The sequence below is a fragment of the Procambarus clarkii genome, chromosome 21 (genome assembly GCF_040958095.1).
Source record: "Procambarus clarkii isolate CNS0578487 chromosome 21, FALCON_Pclarkii_2.0, whole genome shotgun sequence".
In the NCBI taxonomy this organism is placed as follows: Eukaryota; Metazoa; Arthropoda; class Malacostraca; order Decapoda; family Cambaridae; genus Procambarus; species Procambarus clarkii.
The window spans coordinates 33,830,012-33,853,228 of NC_091170.1; the positions used below are offsets into that span (position 1 = coordinate 33,830,012).

General features: G+C 36.9%; 1 protein-coding gene across 3 annotated transcripts in view; it reads left to right on the forward strand.

The window, feature by feature from the left end:
- Positions 1–23,217, forward strand: part of LOC123760617 (Shaker cognate w) — a 333,004-nt gene that overhangs the window by 305,786 nt on the left and 4,001 nt on the right. The gene's annotated exons all lie outside the window — the stretch shown is intronic.

Below are 23,217 nucleotides of genomic sequence, written 5' to 3' on the forward strand. Positions count from 1 at the left end.
TTCCAACACCATCCTCCTGTTTAGATAGTACTTTTTGTAACTATGTTTACCATAGTACAAATATTGACATACTAACCAGTTAGATAGTAGAATGTGGTATTATTCACTTCATAGTCCAAAAAAAAAAAATGAAGCTAAAAAAACAAACTTAAATATTCCTAGGCCTCGTATAGTACACATATGTACTATATTAGGCCTTAGATAGTGTGTATTAGGCCTAGGAAGGTTAGTTTAGTTTGTCTTTGCAACATAAATAAAAAAAAAATTACCGGTTTGTCCAAATTCAATAGTACCAATTTCTACTTTCTAATTGTGTTGTACGTCAGTATATGTACTATGATCCTCATTGTTACTGTAAGTATTACCAAAACAGGAGAATGGGCTGAAATTTCAGAGCAGTTGTAGCCTAGATAAAATGTGCAAGAAAATAATTCTGAAGTAAAAGGGACATTTACTGGAACTTTAATCCTGACCCATAATTATTCCTTGGTAATCTACCTCCATATCTCTAATCATGATTTCTATCCTGTAAATGGAGATTATTGATAACTGCACTTTCAAGATATAACTGGGCATCCTTATCAAATGGAAGTGTACTAATGTATAGTACTTATCATAAAAATATCTTCACCCTCAAAACCAGACTGTTTACACAATAAGCGCTAGAAAACAAAAAGCTTGTGATTGACACACTGGCAAATGCTGCAGTACTTTCATTCAGATTCCATCAAGACAAAACGCTTGTACACTGTAATTTATTTTGTCTTTACATTGAGCTTGATCAGTCATACTCTCTTTTTTTTTAATAATTTTTTTTTTCAAAATATGTCAAATATAATTATCCAAGTATTATATATTCCATCTCTTGCAACTGGCCATTCTTCTCATAATTTCTCTTGTTATAATTATTTCTCACATTCATTCATATTCCACGTTAACACTGAACACTTAATGTATCTACCTTTGATTCATGTCCACTGGTATCATGAATGTCTTACCACTATTAATGAACATAACACTATATTTCAGTTGACTTTTTCTTTAATCTTCTCGAAAGCTGACTTTTTCATTTTACTTTTAAATCTCTAAAATGTTGCACACCTTTAATTTATTTAAATTGTATTTACTGAACTTTGTAAATAGTTTTGTAGTACAATTCTCTTTTAAGTACAGTACTGTATTTGTCTTGTTCAGCAATTCATTTTAAACTAATCATTTTCATTTACAGTATAACTAATATTCATAATTACATTTGTATTCACGTAAGTGTAAATATTACTGCTAAAAGTCCATCCATCTTTAAACTTGTTTTTGTCATTATTTTTTTATTCAGTCCATACTATATTTTAATTTCCTATTTAAAGGTTCACTAGTATATTTTCATTGCTTTCCATTTTATAGGATTATTACTCAACTCTTATAACAATAATTAAAACTGTAACCATGGCAACATACAGAGAAACAACTTTTTCCCTCTCTTTAAATTTAAAGCATATATTAAGCATATAATAATTTTAATTACTGTAATTATAAAGTGCATTTTGCATGATATTCAAAGTATGTTTATTAATAACATTGATTTTGAATTAGCTCCCCCAATATGCTGAAACATCAACTGTTACCCCCTAATCCAGAATAAATATAAATACATATTTTGTTTGGAGAAGGTCTAATTATATACATAAATATATGTATGTATGTGTGTGTGTATATATATAATAATTCATTGTGTTGGGGGGGACAGGAAGCCAGTATATATTACATACAGTACATGTTAGGCTTATATCGAGGTTCCCCCCCCCCTCCCCACAGGGTTGAATTCCTGACCCTACCCAGGGTGCAACCCCACAATTAGCTGACTTACTCCTAAGTACCTACTTACTGCAAGGTGGACAGGGGCATTATGTGATAGGAAACGTGCCCAACATTTCTGTTCCGCCCGGGATTCCAACTCGGAATTCTTAATTGTGGGTTGAGAACAAACCTAACTGTACTACCGGGACCCGGATATGTGTGTGTATATGTATGTACCGTATGTATTTTATTTTATTTGTTATTTATTTATTTATTTTATTTATATATATACAAGAAGGTACAGTAGGGGTTAAGAGCATAGCAATGAAGATTTTACATTCTTGTAAAGCCACTAGCATGCATAGTGTTTTGGGCAGGTCCTTATTCTAACAGATAATTTTAAGTAGGTAATTTTAAGGAGGTAATTTCCAGTAAAATTGATAACAAATGTTTACAGGTACATTATAAGAAAATTTGACACAATACACAAAGATTAGATTAATAGACAATAATGACAAAGATTAGTAGGTACATTAGGGTAAAAGAGGGTTATCAACTGGTTCATTGAAACACAATTTGAGGATCATTTCAAGGAATAATGCAGTAAAATATGCACTCAATATAACAATCATGATATAAGGTGATAGCAATGATGACAAAGGTTAAGATTGTATGGCTTAGGTACATATATTGGGGGATTGGGTTGTACTAGATACAGTGCGAGTATAAAGCACTAGGTAGGAAACTATGAAGATGAAATTAGGTACTTTTTGGTTTTATTTTTGAATAAGGCAATAGTTGGACAGTTTTTCAATTAGTTAGGGAGTGAGTTCCATAGACCAGGTCCCTTTATTTGCATAGAGTGTTTACACATATTAAGTTTGACTCTGGGATATTAAAGAGATATTTATTTCTGGTATAGTGATTATGGGTTCTATTACATGTGTCCAGAAAGTTTTAAAACAAGGTTTTGTAAATGGCACAAGAGAATGTACAGAGTGAGCTTATGTTTAGGGATTTAAAGAGGGGGGCTGAGTGTTGTCTGAAAGCAGAGTTTGTTATTGTTCTGATAGCAGATTTTTGCTGGGTGATGGTGGGCTTGAGGTAGTTTGCAGAGGTTGAACCCCATGCACAGATACCATATGTAAGATAGGGATAGATTAGCACATAGTATAGTGAGAGGAGAGCAGAGTTTGGAACATTATATCTGATTTTAGAGAGTATACCAACTGTTTTTGAGACTTTCTTGGTTATGTGTTGTATGTGGGTGCTGAAGTTGAGTCTCTTGTATAAGTATAGGTCAAGGAACTTTCCATCAATTGTATTGCTGATGTTAACATTGTCTATCTGAAGCTGAATTGCATTTGTTGATTTGCTTCCAAATAAGATGTAGTAGGTCTTTTCTATGTTTAGTGTAAGTTTGTTAGTCAACATCCATAAGTGGACTTTTTTTAATTAATTATTTACAATATTATTTAATGTGTGTGGGTTGGGATCTGAGTAGATGAGGGTAGTATCGTCAGCAAACAATGTAAGTTTAAGGATGTTAGAGACATTAGGCAGATCATTGATGTATATAAGAAAGTAGGAGAGGTCCTAGGATGCTGCCCTGCAGCACTCCTACAGTTAATGGTAGAGTGGGAGAGGTTACATCATTGATGGCTACATATTGGTGTCTGTCACTAAGATAGGATTGGATATAGTTCAGGGCAATGTAGTATATATTTGTATGTATGTATGTATAAGTATATATATATATATATATATATATATATATATATATATATATATATATATATATATATATATATATATATATATATATATATTATATATATATATATATATATATATATATATATATATATATATATTATGTACACAGTACTGGTATATATATAACACACACACAATTAATTTTGCATCGTCTGCAAACATCGACATAGACAACTCCTGTATATAGGTAATTAACATGAATGAGAAATAGGTTGGGTCCCAGCACTGATCCTTGAGGTACTCCACTTACAATGTATTATGCAATGCCAGTCCGACCTCTTCACAGCCTGACATATGAATCACAGCCTGGTTGATCAGGTATCATATGGAGGTGTTTATCGAGTTCTCTTAACCACCGCACTGCGCACCTGGTTTCTGCAAAAACTTCATGGTACATATTAAGGACATATTTTTGTTGTTTTTATAAAATGTTCAGGTAAAGTTAATGTCTAAATGTTTCCAAACTCAACAATTTTAATTTAAAAACACAAAGAGTAATGAAAACATTAAAATATAGCCTAATTAAAAATTAACTCAAGAGTGCTTCAAGGCGCTCTGCGCAGCACGGTGGTTAAGAACAGAAGAATCAAGGATAACTGCAGAAGGCCTAATGGCCCATACGAGGCATCTCCTATTTATATCCACCCAATCTCCTTCATATTACATATTGTGTGTGTGAAATTACCTAATTGTAGTTACAGGATAAGAGCTACACTCGTGGTGTCTCATCTTCCCTGCACTCTGTCATATAACACTTTGAAACTACTGATGGGTTTGGCCTCCACTACCAACTCACTTAACTTGTTCCAACCATCTAGATAGTTGACTGTCACCAGAGAATCACACAAAGGAGATTGTGTGAGATGCATATACTATGCTTTCCAGCTTCAGAACTGCTTTTAAATAGTGTACATGGATGGTGAAATATTAAAGAAACTGTTCACAACTTTTGTGAGACCAAAATTGGAATATGTAGCAGTTGTATGGTGATCATATCTCCAGAAACACATCAATAAATTGGAAAAGGTGCAATGGCATGCTACAAAATTATTTCCAGAACTGAAAATAAGAGCAATGAAGTGAGGCTCGAGGAGTTATATATACCAAAGCTAGAAACTAGATGATAAAAAAAAAAAGATGATATGATCACTATCTCCAAATACTAACAGGAATCAAAAATATTGAAAAGAAGAATTTTTGAAAACTGTAAGTTCAAGAAAATGAGGAAATAGATTCGAACTAAGGAAACAAAGCTGCATAACAAAAATGTGAAAGTTTTCACTTTCATAAACAGGGTGAGGGATGAATGGAACAAGTTAAGTGAGTAGATGGTGGATGGAAAAACATTAGTTTCAAAACATCATATTATTTATTCTGGATCCTGCTGTAACAGTTTGAGTTTTCATAGTGAACTGGAAAATGGCAAGTTTTCAGCATCATTTGTGATATTTGCTATTTTATAACAAATCTAAATATCTGACCAGTTATGCTATTAAACAGCACATCTGAAATTCAGATTTAGATCCTGATTCGTTCATGCCTATGGTGAAATCTTGATCACCACCTCATAGTAATTTTCAGCAGAATGCATTATATCCATCCCTATTTTTGCTATTCTTGTGCTTTTAGTAGTACTGTACAGTACTGTAGATTTTCATAAAATATAAGGTACGCAGTCCAGAAAAGCTGTTTACATAATGAATCCACTCTAGTAAAACAAAGCATACAGGTACAGTATTGGAAAAATGGAACTAGGTTCCAGAGGCCAATAAAAATGTTGAAAGTTCTAATTTTCTCTCAATAATACTGTACATAGGTATTTAAGAAAAAACTAACACCATCGATGTTAATCACCTCTGCTTGCAGTTATTTATTTGAAACTTTTTATAGGCAAGATTAATGACCATGTTAATTGTATCATAAGACCCAAGCTACATAAACAGCCAGACAGACACAGTAGGTTGACAAGCAGGCATGGATAAAACGCGGTGAGAAACTGATGGAAATCACTGTAAATACTCAAGAGGCAGGTTTTTCAAGCAGAAACACACTTTTTTAAACTGTATTAACAAGCTTAAGTTGAGAGCAGAGACACGACACCATGCATTGTGCTGCTGATCAAGACAATAAATAGATCACACACTTGACACTCAGACCAATAAGCTCATTTATGACATAACATTGCTTCATAGCAGTTTAGGTAGTAAAAAAGTTTGGGGCACATTTCTGAATTCACATATTTTGATGGTACTCAGTGCAAGGGTTCATGATAAATTCAATTATAAAAATATATCATTATATAATTGTTTTACTGTGTATTGTGCTTTCAGTTATACAAAGAGAGTTCATATACATGACTTTTATCATGTGACATTTGTAGACCTATTTTTAGTACAGTACAGGGTATATGTATACCAACTTCCTTGTTTTTCCTGTGTGTAAGTTGACTGACCTCTAACTACCATACTTGAGCATATTTTTTTAAGAGACTTAACTTTGGATGTATTATCTTATATAAGTTAAAGCCATATTTTCAAGCTAGTGTAATAAAGCTACATCAGGTAAGGGTACAATGAACTTTCTTACCATGGAGTAGAAGGCTGAATTATAATAGAAACTTGAGTCGAGGTTTGGAAAAGAAATATCTGAGAGAGGACTATGGCATAGGTTATGGCAATGTTTCTGATAAAAATGTAAAAACTGATAATTGAGTTTTTCATTGAGTGAGTATTTACTATTTGTAACTGCAGGACTGAGCATTATCTCTTGGAACACTCCATTTCTAAGTGCTGTCTAATCATATTGACTCCTTTTTTCCTCTATCATATCTACTACATATAATTCTCTCACACACATCCCCAGGATGCAGCCTGTAGCTGCCGTCTTACTCCTGGGTATCTATTTACTGCTAGGTGAACAGAAACATCGGGTGAAATAAATGCTGCGATTGTTTCTACCTTAGCCAGGAATCAAACTGTGCCCCTTAGGACTATGACCCCCCAAGTGTGTGTGTGTGTGTAATTACCTAAGTATAATTACCTAAGTGTAGTTACAGGATGAGAGCTATGCTCATGGTGTCCTGTCTTCCCAGTATTCTTTGTCATATAACACTTTGAAACTGGTGACGGTTTTGACCTCCACCACTACCTCACTTAACTTGTTCCAACCATCTACCACTGTTTGCAACTGAAAACTTTAATAATTTTTCAGCACCTATGTTTTCTTAGCTTGAATCTGTACCCTCTTATTCTTGAAGTTGTTGGTTTCAGGAATTCCTCTTTGTCAATTTGGTCGATTCCTGTTATTATTTTGTAAGTGATGATCAAAGCTAATAATTTTGGATGATACTGTATACCAGTAGTTTATGCAACTTTGTTCTTTGGTAGTAGCTGTTGTTAGTTTACAGTTACAATATTTATCAGAAAACATGGGCTTTGTTGACTTAAGGCCAGTTTAGGGTTACAAAGAAATTTAACAGAGCATGCAATAGGGAGGGGAAGGATTTCCAAGGAGAAGTTTAATGATGATATGAAGTCACTCAAGTCCATTAAAATTAAATTTCATGATGTCATGACCAAAAGTAAATAAATTTCCTGGTATGTAATGCAGATTCAAAATTCAAAAATTAAATGTTTATTTAGGTAAAAGTACATACAGAGAAAATGAGTTACAAACATAATGTTGGATTTATAGATAGAGCTGGTACATACAATACCTAAAGCCACTAGTACGCATAGCGTTTCAGGCAAGGTGTGGGAAAACCCCCCCATTTAGACTAAAACTTAATACTAATTGAAATTAAAGTACAAATTGTGTTGAAAGGGGAGGGGGGGGGGGGGGCATTTCAGAAATCAGCAATTAAACAAGTTGGTCAACAGTATTGTTTGAAAATAGCAAGACATGGGTTGACATTTAGGGGGTAAGGTAGGTTACATGGAGTTTATTAGGTTGTACTGTACTTAGTTTTTCTCTTAAACTGGTTGAGAGAGGTACAGCCTTTGACATGATTGGAAAGGTCATTCCACATTCTGGGTCCCTTGATTTGTAAAGCATTTCTAGTTTGGTTAAGGCACACTCTTGGAATATCAAAATGAAACTAGGTTGGTTTATCAAAGTTTAGAAATCAGAAATACTTATTGGCTAAATTATAAAAAACTGTCCCATGTCATAATATTTCAACTATCTCTACTTTCAATCCAAATGCTTGAGTCACTTATGCTCTTTTTTTTTTGTACTAGTTTCATAACCATTTCTACATGGAGGTTAGGGAATTTCTAATGAAAGAAAGATTGCTTGAGGCTAAAGAAATGAAAACCTTTCTGGGAGGACTCCAGGTCCTGTTGAGTCATTGTAAGCCCACCAGATGTGTGTCAATATGCAGATCTTTTGTCAGTTTTTGCTCGTACGGCTTTGTTGGTCTGTCTTTCATCTTGATCCCTGTAGTGCTTCCTCCTCCCTGGTTGCTACCCTTTCTTCCTTCTCTGTGGGTAGATGGGTTCAGGGAGCCACTTCAGTAGATAGCTTTAGTAATGAAATGCCAATTTCTGGGCAAGGCCCAGAGGCTCCCTAATACCCCTCCCTCCCCCAAGACATCAGGGTTGTTTCCATCACCCTAAGAACTGGTGGTGGAGCAGCTGGCCGACCCGGTCTGTTTCCCTCCTCCCCCCAATGTAGGGAGGTGGTGGGACAAACTAGCTCATGTTAGCTTCACAATTTTTTTTTATTGTTTGCTTACAGTGCTAGGGGAATTCTTTTGGCTGTTTTGAGGCTGTGGTCTGGTTTTTAATCAAACAGTAGTCTATTCTGTTTCACTGACTTCTGGGTGCCTTCCCTTGGTGGTGGCAGACATGAATAAATTAAAGTCAGATTTTTCATAGTGCCACTGCTCACTGTGCATCTCGAAAGGGGGCCAGGTTCTGGCTCGTGGTCCAAGGTAGGCCAATAAGAACTCTGCAACTGATGGCACCTTGTAGTCTGGCACTATATCAGTATAGTAGCTTCAGGAAACCACCGAGGTTCACCCAGAAACTGGCGTTTCATTACATTCAATGCTGATGGTTCATAATTCCCAGGTCTTTTTCTTCTTCAATCTGCTGCATGATTATGTTATGATAGTTATGTGTATTATTATGCATTGCATGGAAGGTCTTGCATTTTTAAATATTAGAAAAAATTTGCCAGTCTTCTAACCATTTGTAGACTTCATGTAGATCATTTAACTAGACCTCCATACTACTTTTGCTTCCGAATTTACCATAGATCATTTTTTGATCTGCAAATTTGATTTTAATGGGGTGTAACATTCTTGGCTATATTGATTATGCACTGTATGCTGTATAATACAGAGGGTTGGCCTCAAGATGGAGCCTTGCGGTACTTCACTCGTAAAAATGTGTTGATTTTAATAGGCTGTGATAAGGTGAATGATTTTTTTCCTAAGGATTCTCCATGAGCTTGCAGATATGAGAGGTTTGCTGATCAGTCAGTACAGTAGTTTTCTGTAACTTTTTCCACCCTTCCTAAAGATTGGGAATGCATTTAGATATTTCCAATCTAGGGGAACTATGCTTTGGTCAAGAGATTTTCAGAATAGCACTTTCTGTAGCAGACACAGTTCATCATCCAGTTCCTTTCAGAATTTGGATTGAATTCTGTTCAAATCTGGAGCTTTGGATTCCTTTATCTCATCCTAATTATTTTGCACTTAATGGAGATATCCATTAACTCATTCTCTTATGCTTCAAACACTTATGTAGGTGTTAGAATTTAGCTAATATTTCTAGTGTGAACACTGATGTAAAGTATTTCTTCTGGCTGATTGGCCTTTTTTTTAGCATCAGTTATAACTTGGGTGGTCTTATCATTCAAGGCTTCCTGTTCGAGTCTGTTGTCCTTGTGATCATGCCAATATTCTTCAGTGGGTTTGAAGATAATGAATGATTTGGCACTAACATGTTACCTGAGTGTAACTATTTTTCTAGTGGTTTCGATGGAGACAGGAAGCCGGTTGCTTGTCAAAGGTCCCTTCATTATTACTAAGGAATTTTTCCAGCTGGATTTTGAAAAGTAATATCTTGACATGTAGAATGTTCAGAGACCAAGCTGTGGAGATAAATATATATAAAATATTATGAATTAGAAAGAGATGCAGATTACTCTAGTTATTGTGTTCTACCATAGGAGGAAATTGCAGGTAATTTGACTAGAGCTGATATAGAGGATGAGCTCTTGGTGATGTAAGGAGAGTCCGAGTATCTGTCCACAGCTCAGGCTTTTCAAAAAAACACTATCAGGCTGAGATTAACAAGAGCTAAAGACAAATGAGAATAGACAGTTATGTGACCAGGAGATCACATTGTAGATCAATTAGTATAGACTGAAATGCAAGATCCTCAAGTTGTCATATGAAGGTCCCTCAAACTGTTGCATACTAGTGCCATGTCAGGAGCCTCTTCAAGTACAAATTAAAATTTGTTTCCAGTGTAGAATAAGGTTAAACGTATTTTTAACTCTTGCAAAGTGACGTTAAATGTTTTTGTGTCTGTAAATTCCTGCGAATGCACTGTTTTTATTGCAAAATTTAAATCTTAAATGTGCAATTACATTAGGCATATTATTATGAAAGGCAGATTAATGGGGGTACTGTACTACATATGCCATACATTAACTTTATTTTGCTACCATTGAGTAACCAAGACCAACTTGTGCTACAAAAGGTAAGTGAACAACTAATTTTTTTAGTAAATATTATAGCAGAGTTGTTTTGCAAGCAAAGTCATTATTTATGTCGTATTTGCTTTTAAAATACAGTATGTAGAAAGATATGTTGACATTTATGACAAGACATTTATTTAAAGAAAACGTTGAAAAATTTTGTGGTAAATAGCCAAAAAAAGGACAGATATTGCAAATATTAAGATTATTTGCATATCCTGGTTGAGTCTGAAATGATGTACATAATTAAAAATGAAATCACAGTAACATGATGTATATATGAGATGCAAATTTTATTCCATCCATTACCACTATTTTTTAGATGCACTGTATACAATAATAGTAATAATAATAATAATACTGTACCAGTAATTTATTTATAAAAATACAGTCGTATGATTACAGTATAAGTTGCATGTAAAGCATTTTTTTTTGGGGGGGGGGGGGAAGGAATCTTCAGTAGCTCCTCGAGCTTATTAGCTGGTACTGCCAGGTCTTAGCTGAATATGCTTGCCTTCTGAGACTCATCCTCGCCTACCTCAAGCCCAATCCATTGGTGATCGAAATTCAACATTGGCTGCGCATTATGTCTTTAGTGCTACATAGTTTTCTCAGTGTGGCCCCTTTTGGATAATTACTTATTTTATATCTTTGGTAGATGTAAGAGTAAACTTTTGCTGGGTTCACAGTCATAGTGATGTTGCCTCCAATTGCCTCATGGATGCCACAACTAAACAAGGGTTTGTTCCTCTCCCATCTACCAGAAGTGAATTCCTTTCTTGGATTTCTATCCTGCTATTCATATTACAATCCTAAAATATTGCAGAAATAGATGGTTAGCTGTTATAAATATCAAATTATGTACTGTACTATAAAATGTGACCTATCCCATGGCCTTTCTCCTCTCAGCAGAATGAGAAGTGGAAAATACCTCTATGGTTATGTATTGGCTACACATGATAAATACATAACCTGAATGGAAAAAAACCCCTGCACCTTCCTATCAGAAATGAGTTTGGATGGATATAAATAGGAGCTGCCTCAAATGGGTTATTAAGCCTTCTGCAGTTACCTTTAATCTCATGTTATTACAGTATACAGGATAGATTTAAGAATATTCTTTAATACAGATGGTGCTATATAGCTCTCTTTGTATCCAAAGCTATTAGTGCACCAATTAATTTATTATTGCTTTTGCTAAAATGTAATGAAATTTTGCAAAGGACTGCATTGTATGCTACAGAAAATCTGTTTAGCATATGATATTCCTCTTCATTTTCATCATCTCTAGATTGACTGACAGAATTTTCTACTATATATTGTTGCAAATATTTTTGCAAAAATAGTATTACTTTTCTTCTTTTGCATTGTACATTAGCTATACCGTAGTTCCACTAAAGTTCTTTCAGAGTTTATGGAAGTCGGAGTCGGTCCATAGGTTGCAGGAGCACTTTTAACAGTTTATACTGCCAAAAGCAGGTCATCTTGATCCCTTGTCAGTTTGTTCTGCCTGAAGCACATTGTTTGATGTATCTAGGAGCTATAAAATCTTGTGGACATGTTAGCAATGAATTTAAAGTGAAGTGCAGATCTTTTAAGTCAGTAACCCCAAAACTTCAGTTCACAGGCGCCTGACAGCTGGGTGGACAGCACTTCGGATTTGTAGTCCTGAGGTCCCGGGTTCGATCCCCGGTGGAGGTGGAGACAAATGGGCAAAATGTTTCTTTCACCTTGATGCCCCTGTTACCTAGCAGTAAATAGGTACCTGGGAGTTAGACAGCTGCTACGGGCTGCTTCCTGGGGGTGTGTAACAAAAAGGAGGCCTGGTCGAGGACCGGGCCGCGAGGACGCTAAGCCCCGAAAACATCTCAAGATAACCACACATCTATGCATGTGCTTTAGTACATTTACTTTCAATAAAAGTTTGTAACTACTGTCAATCACTTGGTTCTGGATAATAGAGTGCAAAATGTTACTCCAAAAAATGCTCATAATCTTTGTAGATGATACAGTCATTGCACTTTCAATGAATATGTAGAGAATCATTCACATTGAAGAATATTTCAAGGAATATAAGGTGCCTCTGAATGTTTTACAAGTGCTGAGCTAAGCTTTCATTATACTGCCATGACAATGTCAGTGAACGATAAAACATAAAGTGCATCTGTTATGACTATTGTCAGGAGACATTCTTAAATGTCGAGTTTTCTATGAGGAAGAGAAGTGCAGTTCAGACATTTTTACACACTACTGAGTCGCTTCAACTTTCATAGTACAGTAGTACTTCCCCAAAAAATCTGACCTTTACACAACAGGTCCCTCTGAATAATGAATAAAATCCACCCACAAGATTTCTCATCTAAAATTTAGAGTTTCCTGGAAAAAAAGCTGTATTCAAGAAAGACATGCATTAAAATCTGGTTCATCAATTTATCGTGCTGTTCTGGTAAGGGTCCCCTCAGTGACTTCCTGGAGATAACTACGGTGGTACCTTCGTTTACAAATTTAATCCGTTCCTAGAGATGGTTTGTCAGTCGAACATTCGAAAACTGAAACAAATTTTCCCATAAGAAATACTGTAATTTGAATTAATCCGTTCCACACGCCCAAAAAATATTAACTTGAAAATACATTTTATACATAATACTACTCATGTTTTGTATTACAGTATGTATATCTTACCTTTATTGAGGACGCTTGTTGGTGTATGAATGACAGGAGGGGAGGGGGAGAGGAGTCAGTGTTTGGCTAGGGAGTTCCCTTCCATTATAACATCAAGCACTGATGACATTTCTGGGGTACACTCTCTCCTACATTTTGCAGGCATACCACATGGACCTGGTTGTGGCTCGCGCCAGCACCACCAGAATAATGCACTTGGTCGACCCATACATGTATAGTATCAACAAACTCGAGATGTGAGGAAAACCTCAAATACTGAGTCTAATTTTACAAAGAAATTGAACTAGAAAACTGAAAAATTCAGAAAGAGGGGCATTTGTCAACCGAGGTTCAACTGTACTGTTCCTGGATAGCTCTACATCGTTGGTCCCTCATGAGTCCTAAAATGCCTACTGCAGACCAGGGTCAGGATTCAACATGCATTTGTGAAACTACTTATGAACCTGTACATCTTTTCTCAATCGTTGGTGGCTTTGTTTACATTAATTAAGCCATTTGAGAATCAAAACTTCCCAATCAAATGTTTTGATTATTATAAACAGCCTCCTAGTGTTTCGGAGCTCATAAACTATTAAATAAATGTAAATAAAGCTGCCAAAGATTGGGAAAAGATTTACAGGTTTGTAAGTCATTGCATAACTGCTTGATGAATCTGGCTCATGAGCCCGAGCCTGGTCCACTCAATAGAGGCACAGAAAGTTGGGGATACTCGACCAACTCAAATCAAGAACAAATATCGCCAGAAAGGTAGAGCGCTCCAAAACACACACCTGGAAAGAAAATATAAGGAACCCTGAAAATAAAGAACACCAAAAGTATTGGAGAGGACAAGACAAACAGGAAATAAGAGTAGACACCAGCAGCATTGGAAGCAGGAGGATGAGCAGTGTAAACCAGATTACTACAAAGAGTATTAGTTTATTGAAAGATGAGCTTTACATCAAGGGAGGGGGACATAGGGTATTAGTGAGATTTTGGAGTTCAGATATGAAGGGAAAGCAGAGCACAGTGGTACTAGTGTAGGAAACAGGTTTAAGATGAAAGAAATTTTGTTTAGTTTGAGAATAGAAACAGTAGATAAAATGTAAGGGTTTACCAAGGCGCAGGAAAGATTTGTAAATAAAGGAAATTCAGAATCGAGAAACTGAGGGGTCACTGATGCGTAGAGCGCGGAGGAAGAGAAAGACAAGAACATTTTTAACAGCAGCAGGATGTTAAAGAATAAGCAAAGAAAGCAGATAATATAGTTTTGATAGTTTCATAAAAATGGGAGAGCAATGGTGGAAAGAGAAGTGAGTTAAAATCATTGAAACCTTCTAAGCATGAGGATTTGAATAATGCTGTGGTGGTGGTGGACAGTTAAAGTCTGTAGCTGAAAGAATAGCATTAACCATAGACATTATGGACCTCAAGGCCAGTTCAGAAGTTTAACAGGTGGCATGTCATGAATTTGTAGTACTATAACTACATTCTGGGATGCACTCACTTCATTAGTTTCCCGAGCTACCAATCCGGTAAGCTCCAAGTATAAGCACCCCACAAGGTCCTTTGAGTCATTAGTGCCTATAGAGGACTAGGACCAGAATCTGACCCCCTCAATAGAGGCAAGGGTGTTTGGGGAAAGTTACCAGTAGTAGATCAATGCAGGCCAAGAGGTAAAACACCAAATATGTAGAGTGCCTCAAAAGAGGCCAGTGCATGGAAAACATTGACAGCCCTGACACAAACTATGTGCACACTCATTGTCCAGCTCCAATGGCCAGCAGCACTCACAAACCTCTATATGTCAGAATCTAGCAACTTGGATCCCCCTTCGCAACCTACTGGTTGCCTCCATCAGTCATATGACTAGTGTGGTCGGGAGCAAAATTGTACTCTAGGGCAGTCGTACACCAAGGTACTACTGTATTATATATACTGTATATATATTATATATAATAATATATATATAGTACTGGAAAGACGGAACACCACGAACATAGCTCTCATTTTGTAACTACACTTAGGTAATTACTACCAACAGCCAGCCCAAAGCTGCGATGCTATGTGACTCATTGCTAAACAGCACCATCCAAATTATCATGCTTTGAAGGCTCTATTATCCTTTCTCTTTCTATCACTGCTCTCCATTTATTCATAAACTATGTATTCACCTAGTTGTTCTTGCGGGGGTTGAGCTCTGCTTTTTCGGCCTGCCACTCAACTGTTACTACTAATTCCCCTCCCCCCCCCCACACACACACACCCAGGAAGCAGCCGGTGACAGCTGACTAACTCCCAGGTACCTATTTACTGCTAGGTAACAGAAGCATCAGGGTGAAAGAAACTTTCCCCATCGTTTCTCGCCGGCGTCGGGAATCAAACCTGGGCCACAGGATCACGTGTCCAGCATGCTATCCACACACCCACCGGTGCTCCTCTGATCTGCTTCCTTTGTTTATTCTGTCAAAAACAGAACTAGTTCTAACACCATACTCATTTATCAGCTACTTGCCTCCCCCAGAGAAGACCACATTTCTCCGATAATTCAGCCTTCTTATCCATGGTAAGAAAGTTCCTGTTAAAGTTGTCTGATGAGAGATCAAAGAAAAGGAAAACACAAGGTTGGTATGCATTTTCTCACAGCAAGTCTGGATCCTCCAGAAAACATGTCAAATAGTCATTTGTACTGTATAGTAATTTATAGTACTGTACTTTACAAGTTTAGAAATTCATTTTTAAATCATAAACACATTCAAAGGGTCTTGGTAGTACAGTTTGATTAATTCTCAATTCACAATTCAGAATCCTGGGTGGGACAGAAATGGTTGGGCATGTTTCCTATTACCTAATGCCTCTATTTACCTAGACATTAACTAAGTACCCAGGAGTGATTCAACTTGTGGGGTTGCATCCTCGGGAAGGTCAATAGTTCGACCTTAAGGGGAGTTTGAACTTGAATTAAAAGGGCTCACCCTTGGTGTACAAAGTACCTTAATTATACCCACTTCACCAGTGATTGCACTGGTAATGCAGGTTCAAACCCTGTTAGGGTCATAGAGTAGCTCTCATTCTTTAACACCCCCCTCCCCCCCCCCACACACATACACATATATACATACATACATATAGAGGCTTCTAACATGGATGAAAATTTCTCTGACAGAAAAATTTGAGCAGTGATCAGAGGCAATGTATTGGACTGAGGAAATGTCATGAATAAAGTCCCACAGGGTTCAGTTCTTGCACCGATAATGTTCATTGTCTACATAAGTGACCTACCAGAAAGAATACAGAATTATATGAACACGTTTGCTAATGATGTTAAGATACTAGGGAAAAGAAGAAAATTAAATGATTGTCATGCCTTCAAGCAGACCTGGACAAAATAAGTGTATGCAGCACCAATTGGCAAATAGAATTTAATGTAAATAAATGCCATGTTAGGGAATGTGGAATAGGAGAAAATAAACAACACACAACCTACAAATTATAGGAAAAGGCTGTAAAAAGTTCTGATAAAGAAAGAAATCTAGGGGTGGTTCTAGACAGCAAAGAACTGACCACCAAAGAACTCCTAGTCCTTCACAATGAGCAGCAACAAGAGGCAGTTGAGGAAATTTCTATAAGGAAGGAGGAGGCAGTACAGAATGTCCTTTCCTCAACAATTAAGAAAGGGGTGTAGACTATGGGAAGAAATGCAAACATTTGTTGAAACGACTCACCCAAAGCAAGCCGTAGTAGGCCGTTGCCTTAACCTTTTAATGACACAGTGATGCCTCACTACAGACAAGTGTTACAACATAGGGAAAAACAAGTCTCTATGGAAAGGTTTAGTGAGAAAAACAAGCAGTGAGCCGCAACAAGGTCCTAGTGGTATGCAGGCAAAATGTAGGAGAGAGAGTACCAAGGAGAAGTCATCACTGTCTGATGTTATAATGGAAGGGGACTTCCCTTTTAAACACTAGCACCTCTCCTCCTCCCCCCCCCCCCCCCCTCCTCACCATCTTCCATTTGCCAACAAGAGTCATCAATAAAGGTAAGTTATAACTTGTATATACTATAGTACTAAATATTTGTGTGAATTAGATATGAAATGTATTTTGAAGTTAATATTTTTGGGAGTGTGGAACGGATTAATTCAATTTACATTATTTCTTGTGGGAACATTTGTTTCGGGGTGCAAATTTTTGGGTTACGAACAGTCTCTGGGAATAGATTAAATTTGTAAACGGAGGGGCCACTTTATGTCATAAGATTCGAAACTCCCATGCATACAAGGGGCTCACATTTGCTTCTTCAGGCCTCCAGTAACCATTCCCCATCTTAAAAAAAAAAAATAGAGTCCCTCACTTTTCTTTCATGGCCTTAGTAATGTGGCCTACATTACTAAGGCCGGCATAACATTCCTAAGGCCATGGCCTTGTAAAGTGCAGGGCAGCCATACTATGAGCCACTGAAATTTTAACAGAGAGTGATTACCATTATATATTTCAGGCAAAATGTGTGCTATGTCCAATTATAAGATTTAGACTTATATTTATACACATCTGTATATATGAATATTTTCAAAATTATACATAATGAACACCAGCTTTGATGCAGATACATCTTGTTTGAGCAAAACAAACTAAATAAATAAAAAGAGAAACATTGAAAATAAATTGACAAAGTTATTCCCATGCAGCAACTCTCCTCATTTTACCAAAAAAAATGTGACTTCTCCAGACCACTACAGCTAACCACAAAAGATAAGAGACTTTTTACTTGGATTTTTGTGCTACCTTGGTGCTAATTTACAATATCAAAAGAAAAATTAAGTTTTTGGAACAATTTATTTTCAGTGTATCACGGGAATGTCATTTTAAAAGGTGTACAGTGCAGGGGTTAAATATGCCAAAGCTAGAAGATAGAAGAAAAAGAGGCGATATGATCACCACTTACAAAATGATAACAGGAATTAACCAAACTGACAAAGAAGAATTCCTGTAACTGGCAAATTCAAGAACAACAGGTCATGGTTTCAAGCTAAGGGAACAACGGTGCTGAAAAAACATTAACAAGTTTTCTTTCGGAATCAGAGTGGTAGATGGTTAGAAGTAGTGAGAAAGTTGTAGAGGACAAAACCTTCAGTAGTTTCAAAGCATTATATGACAAAGAGTGCCGAGAAGACAGGACACCATGAGTGTAGCTCTCGTCCTGTAACTACACTTAGGTAATTACGCGCACACACAGGCTGCCTGTCTCTGACAAAATTAATTATCTTAATTAATAAAAAGAGAGGTGGGGATGGGGAATAGAAGGAAAGAGAGGGAGGGGGTGGGGCAGAGGGAAGGAGAGAGGGGGAGGAGAGGGGAGAGGGAAGGAGAGAGGGGGGGATGAGAGGGAGAGAAAGGTGTAGAGGGCGAGATAGGAGAGGGAGATTGGGAGAGAGGAAAGAGAAGGGTGAGAGGGGGATATTGGGGGAGAAAGGTAAAGAGGGGGGGAAGAGGGGAATAAAAGGTGGAGAGAACCCTTATGCACTGGGTGTCCCATCTAATATATATATTGTACATGTATGTAATATATAAAATAATAGGCCAGGTATATATTTTGTGTTTATGTATGTATGGCAAAATAATATAGGAAAAGTACTGTAGTGCTAAACTGTAAATTGACGTAAAACAAAGGCTCCCTGCCATGATACCGTATTGCTTCTAGAGTAGATGTGGCATGTGGGTGCAGTACACCTCTGACTTAGATTACTGTATATGTATTTATTTTGGTGGAAATTTATGTCCTCTTGATTTAGCAGCCATTTTGCTCATGTATGTTTAGATGTAGCAAGTGTGGCATGCTGACGGCGTGGCTGAACTGTTTGTAGTGCTAACATCACTCTGTCTTCCTCTTTCTTACAGTCGGCATGGGCATGGGTCTATCTGTTACCTTGAACCCCAATGGCGTAGGCTTAGAGACGGCCCTCAAGGCCCCCTTATTATCCCAGGCAGGGGTGGGTGGGGGTCCCACTGCCCCTCTTCAGCCACTCTTCCCAATTGCTACCATGGCGCAAGTGGCTTTGGTGCAACCTACTTCTACCCCCTCTCAGGTTCCCCTTCAACAGCCTCCACCCACTTCCCATCACTCCCCATCATTACCTCCCTCCCCAACACGCCCTCTCTTGGGGTCTTCTTCAGGCTCCATTGGGGGCTTCCGTGGACCAGATAGTGGGCAGAATGCAGACACTGGTGATAGCAGTTCCCAAGGGCCGGATTCCCCTGAACTCACCCCTAGCACCGTCTAGCCCCCAACTGCAAGAACAGGGTGAGCCACCTCAACGTCATCATGTTTCTTGAGATTTTCTGGCCAGGTGTGCTCATTGGCCTCCATGTTATAGTTGTGACCATCTGCAGGTGAGACAAATCTCATACTTAGCCACAATCGTATGAGTTGAGAAAATATTGGCACTACTGTATATTTGATTAGGCAGTGTTTAAAAAACAATTTAAGACATAACTGGTTAAATCTGACAGAATTGAGAAAGTCAATTTAACAAGAATTGTGAAGTCAGACATTTGAAAATGCATCTTTGACCAGCATGGATGCTGTGCAACATTGTACTGTGATCCTTCAGTGTTACCTGTATATTATTATTATAAATTATTTTAATTATTTTGGTGTTCAGAGGACATTGATACTTCAAATGCAAAACTCTCGGAGCACTGTTTGTCTGCATGTTTGTTGACATATATTAGCGCAATTGTTTCTTCTCATAAAGGGCCAAACTGAAAGTAGTATGTAATGCTTTCATATTTATACTACAGTATTTCATGTAATATCTGGCATGGAAATTAAACACATCTTGTCTCATTACTCAATTTGTGATTTTTAAGGGCAAGTTAGCAAACATTTAGGCCAAATATTTGTATGAAATTCTAGGTTATAGTTTCTGCAAATATTTGACTTTATCTACTCCTTTTATTCTGTGCTGTACTCGTCCCACCTATTACTAGTACTTGTATTCATTTAATGTATAGAAAGGATTTAAGTATAGCATCAGCAGCAACTAGGATTATAAGTGAGGTATTTTGCTGAAACAACATGTGCATTATACAAAAGTCCATAATATCATATAGATTTAAGATTGCAAATCATAAGGTGATAATATTTAGTTCAGATGCAATTGTATTTTTGCTTGATATTGGACAACATGGTAGAGTATGGGGTGGTTGTTAGGCAAAGTATGTCTCTGGCCACTTTCATTGGTGATTCGTAAGAAAAATAAAAGGATGATCATAGAGTAATAACTGCTAACAGTGTTGTTAAGATAAACATGTGGGAATAAGAAGAACTTTATTGTGGATAATGTCATGCTAACAAGAGACTTCTCAGATTCAAATAATAATAATAATAATAATAATAATTTTTATTTATACAATATACATTGGAACATTTTTACACCATAAATTATATATGGTTTAAATCCACTATTATGCAAAGTGTTTCAGGCATAGTATGAAAGAGCCCTTGTGAGCAAAATGTTATCTATATAAGAGAATGTGTTTGTGTGTGTGTACAAGGTTGGAGGCCAGATACTTTTCAAAATGACACATGGGTGGTATAGGACTGTTATAGGCTGGTCAAAGCTCACCTTTAAGAAGGATCTGCTCTTATTCTGAATCCCAGAAACTCCTATGGAGTCTGAAATGGGGGTTTTGCCTTGCAGATAGTTTTCAACATTTCTTTAGCTACTCGACCACTATGACAAAGTCACTGATGTATAGTACAGTTGGATTTTGTTCTCAACTCACAATTGGGAATTCTGGGTTCGAATCCCAGGCAGGACAGAAATAGTTGGACACATTTCCTATACATAATGCTCCTCTTCACCTAGCAGTAAACAGGTACCCAGGAGTTAGTCAGCTTGTTGTGGGGTTGTATCCTGGGAAGGGTCAGTAATTTGACCTGGGGGGGGGGGCTGGGGAACCTCGATATGTGCCTAATATGTATATACACACTTGCTGCCTGTCTTCCTGACACAATGATTTAAAAAATAATAATTAAACAGAATTAAGATGTGGTACAGACTTTGCAAAGGTATTTGATAAATGTGACCATGGATTATTAGCCCACAAAACGAGTTTAATAGAAATAACAGGTAAAATAGGGCAATGGCTATTAAATTTGTCATCACACAGAAGGCAAAGAGTAAGAGTAACAGTCAATTAAATAAAATTGATTCTAAGCACAGTGAATAGCTCTGTACCTCAGGGGACAGTCCTTGTAATACTCCTTTTCCTTAGTCTCATATCAGATACAGTTAAAATACAAATCACAGTTTTGTGTCATCTTTTGCAGACGACTCAGAAATCAGCATGAAAATTACTCCTGTAGAAGACATTGAAAAGCTACAAACTAAAATTAATGAAGTTTTTGATTGGGCAGCAGAAAATAATATGATGTTTAACAGTGACAAATGGTTAGATAAATGGTTAGGTATGGTAAAGAAAATACAGGGTACTAAAAATCAAATCTGCCTGTAATAGGAAAGCAGTATGTTAAGGATCTGGGAATAATGATGTCTGACGACCTAACATTTAGGGAGCAAATATACCGTCAGCTAGAAATTGATAGAATGGATTACGAGAACCTTCAAATCCAGGGATCCCATCACAGTACTCATACTATTCAAATCACTTGTGCTGTCCTGTCTTGATAATAATACTCACTTATCCCATCAGAAGGAGGAGAGATTTATGAAATAAGAAGGGAATACAGAGACCATATATGGCATTCATAGAAATGATAAAGCATCTAAACTATTGGGATCATCTCAAAGCTCTCAAAATGAATTCTCTAGAAAAGAGATGAGTGATATCCTATAATATATACCAGGTACAAGGAAAATAATGAGGGGCCAGGTCCCAAATTTCACAGTAAAATAACATACTACACCGTAGAGTGAATGATATGGAAGGAAATGCAGAATAGAGCCAGTAAAGAGCAGAGGTGCCATAAGCACAATTAGAGAGCATTGTATAAACATCAGAGGCCCACAGTTGTTCAATATCCTCCCAGCAATTATAAGAAATATTGCCAGAACAAAAGTGACAGTTTAAACAAAAAAATGGACAGTTTTCTGCAAGAAGTGTTGGACCAATTGGGCTGTAATAGTTATGGGGCCTGCAGGCCACTCCAAGCAACAGCCTGTTGAACCAAGCTCTCACAAGTCAAGCCTGGCTCTGGGCCAGTCTTGGGGGAATAGAAGAACTTCCAGAACCCCCCCATCCAGATTCATAATATCCTAACTTATACACAATGTGCAATCCCAGCACTATTTTTTTAACCATGTTGTTACAATGTTACATCAAAGTAACAATTGTAAAAAATTTGTGATTATGTTGTGTGTTTGCTGGATTGAATGTTTAGAGAGAGAGAAAAAAGGGAGGGAGACAAAAGAGGAGATGGGAATTTTGGCATAGAGGGAAGGAGAGAGGAGAGGAGGGGTGGGGGGGAAGGAGAGTAGAGTGGATGAAGAGAAGAGAGGTCAGGGAAAGGGAGAGAGAGGGAGTAGAGGGATGGGAAGCAAATCCTGGGTATTGCCAGGTATTCCATCTGGGCCACAATATAGTTCCTGTTCTCACATGTTTTTCTGAAAATATAATCTTTTTAATCAGATACCTATGACCATATATTATCGTATGTTGCAACCCATCCTTCTGTTTAGATAGTACATTTTGTGACTGTGAACCATCGTACATATCCAGTGAACCATCCAGTCACAATATATTGATGTATTGGACCATTACATAGTAGAATTTTTGTATTATTCACTTTAAACAGTTAGGAACAAATATAGCTAAAACCCAAATTTAAATATTCCTAGGTCTAGTATTGCATATATATGTATTGTACTGTATTAGGCCTCAGATAGCATGTATTAAGCTTAGGATGGTTAGGTTTTATTAGCAACATAAATATAAAACCTTTTCCAGTTTGTCCAAATTCAGTAGTACCAAATTTTACTTTCTAATTGTCCATTACATTAATATATGTGCAATGGTCCACCTCGTTACTATAAGTAATATCTAAACAGGAGGATGGGCTGTATATTGTTAATTGGCAAGATAAGAGTTTATATTTTTATCTATATATTATATAGGAAAACACATTGACTGTTATTTAGCTATCTTTATTTGTAAAGTATAAAATAGACATTAATTTGCACTGCAGTAAAACTAAAGTCTTGCCTTGAATGGTGCTAAAATGTATTTTTTTTTAACTTAACTCACTTAA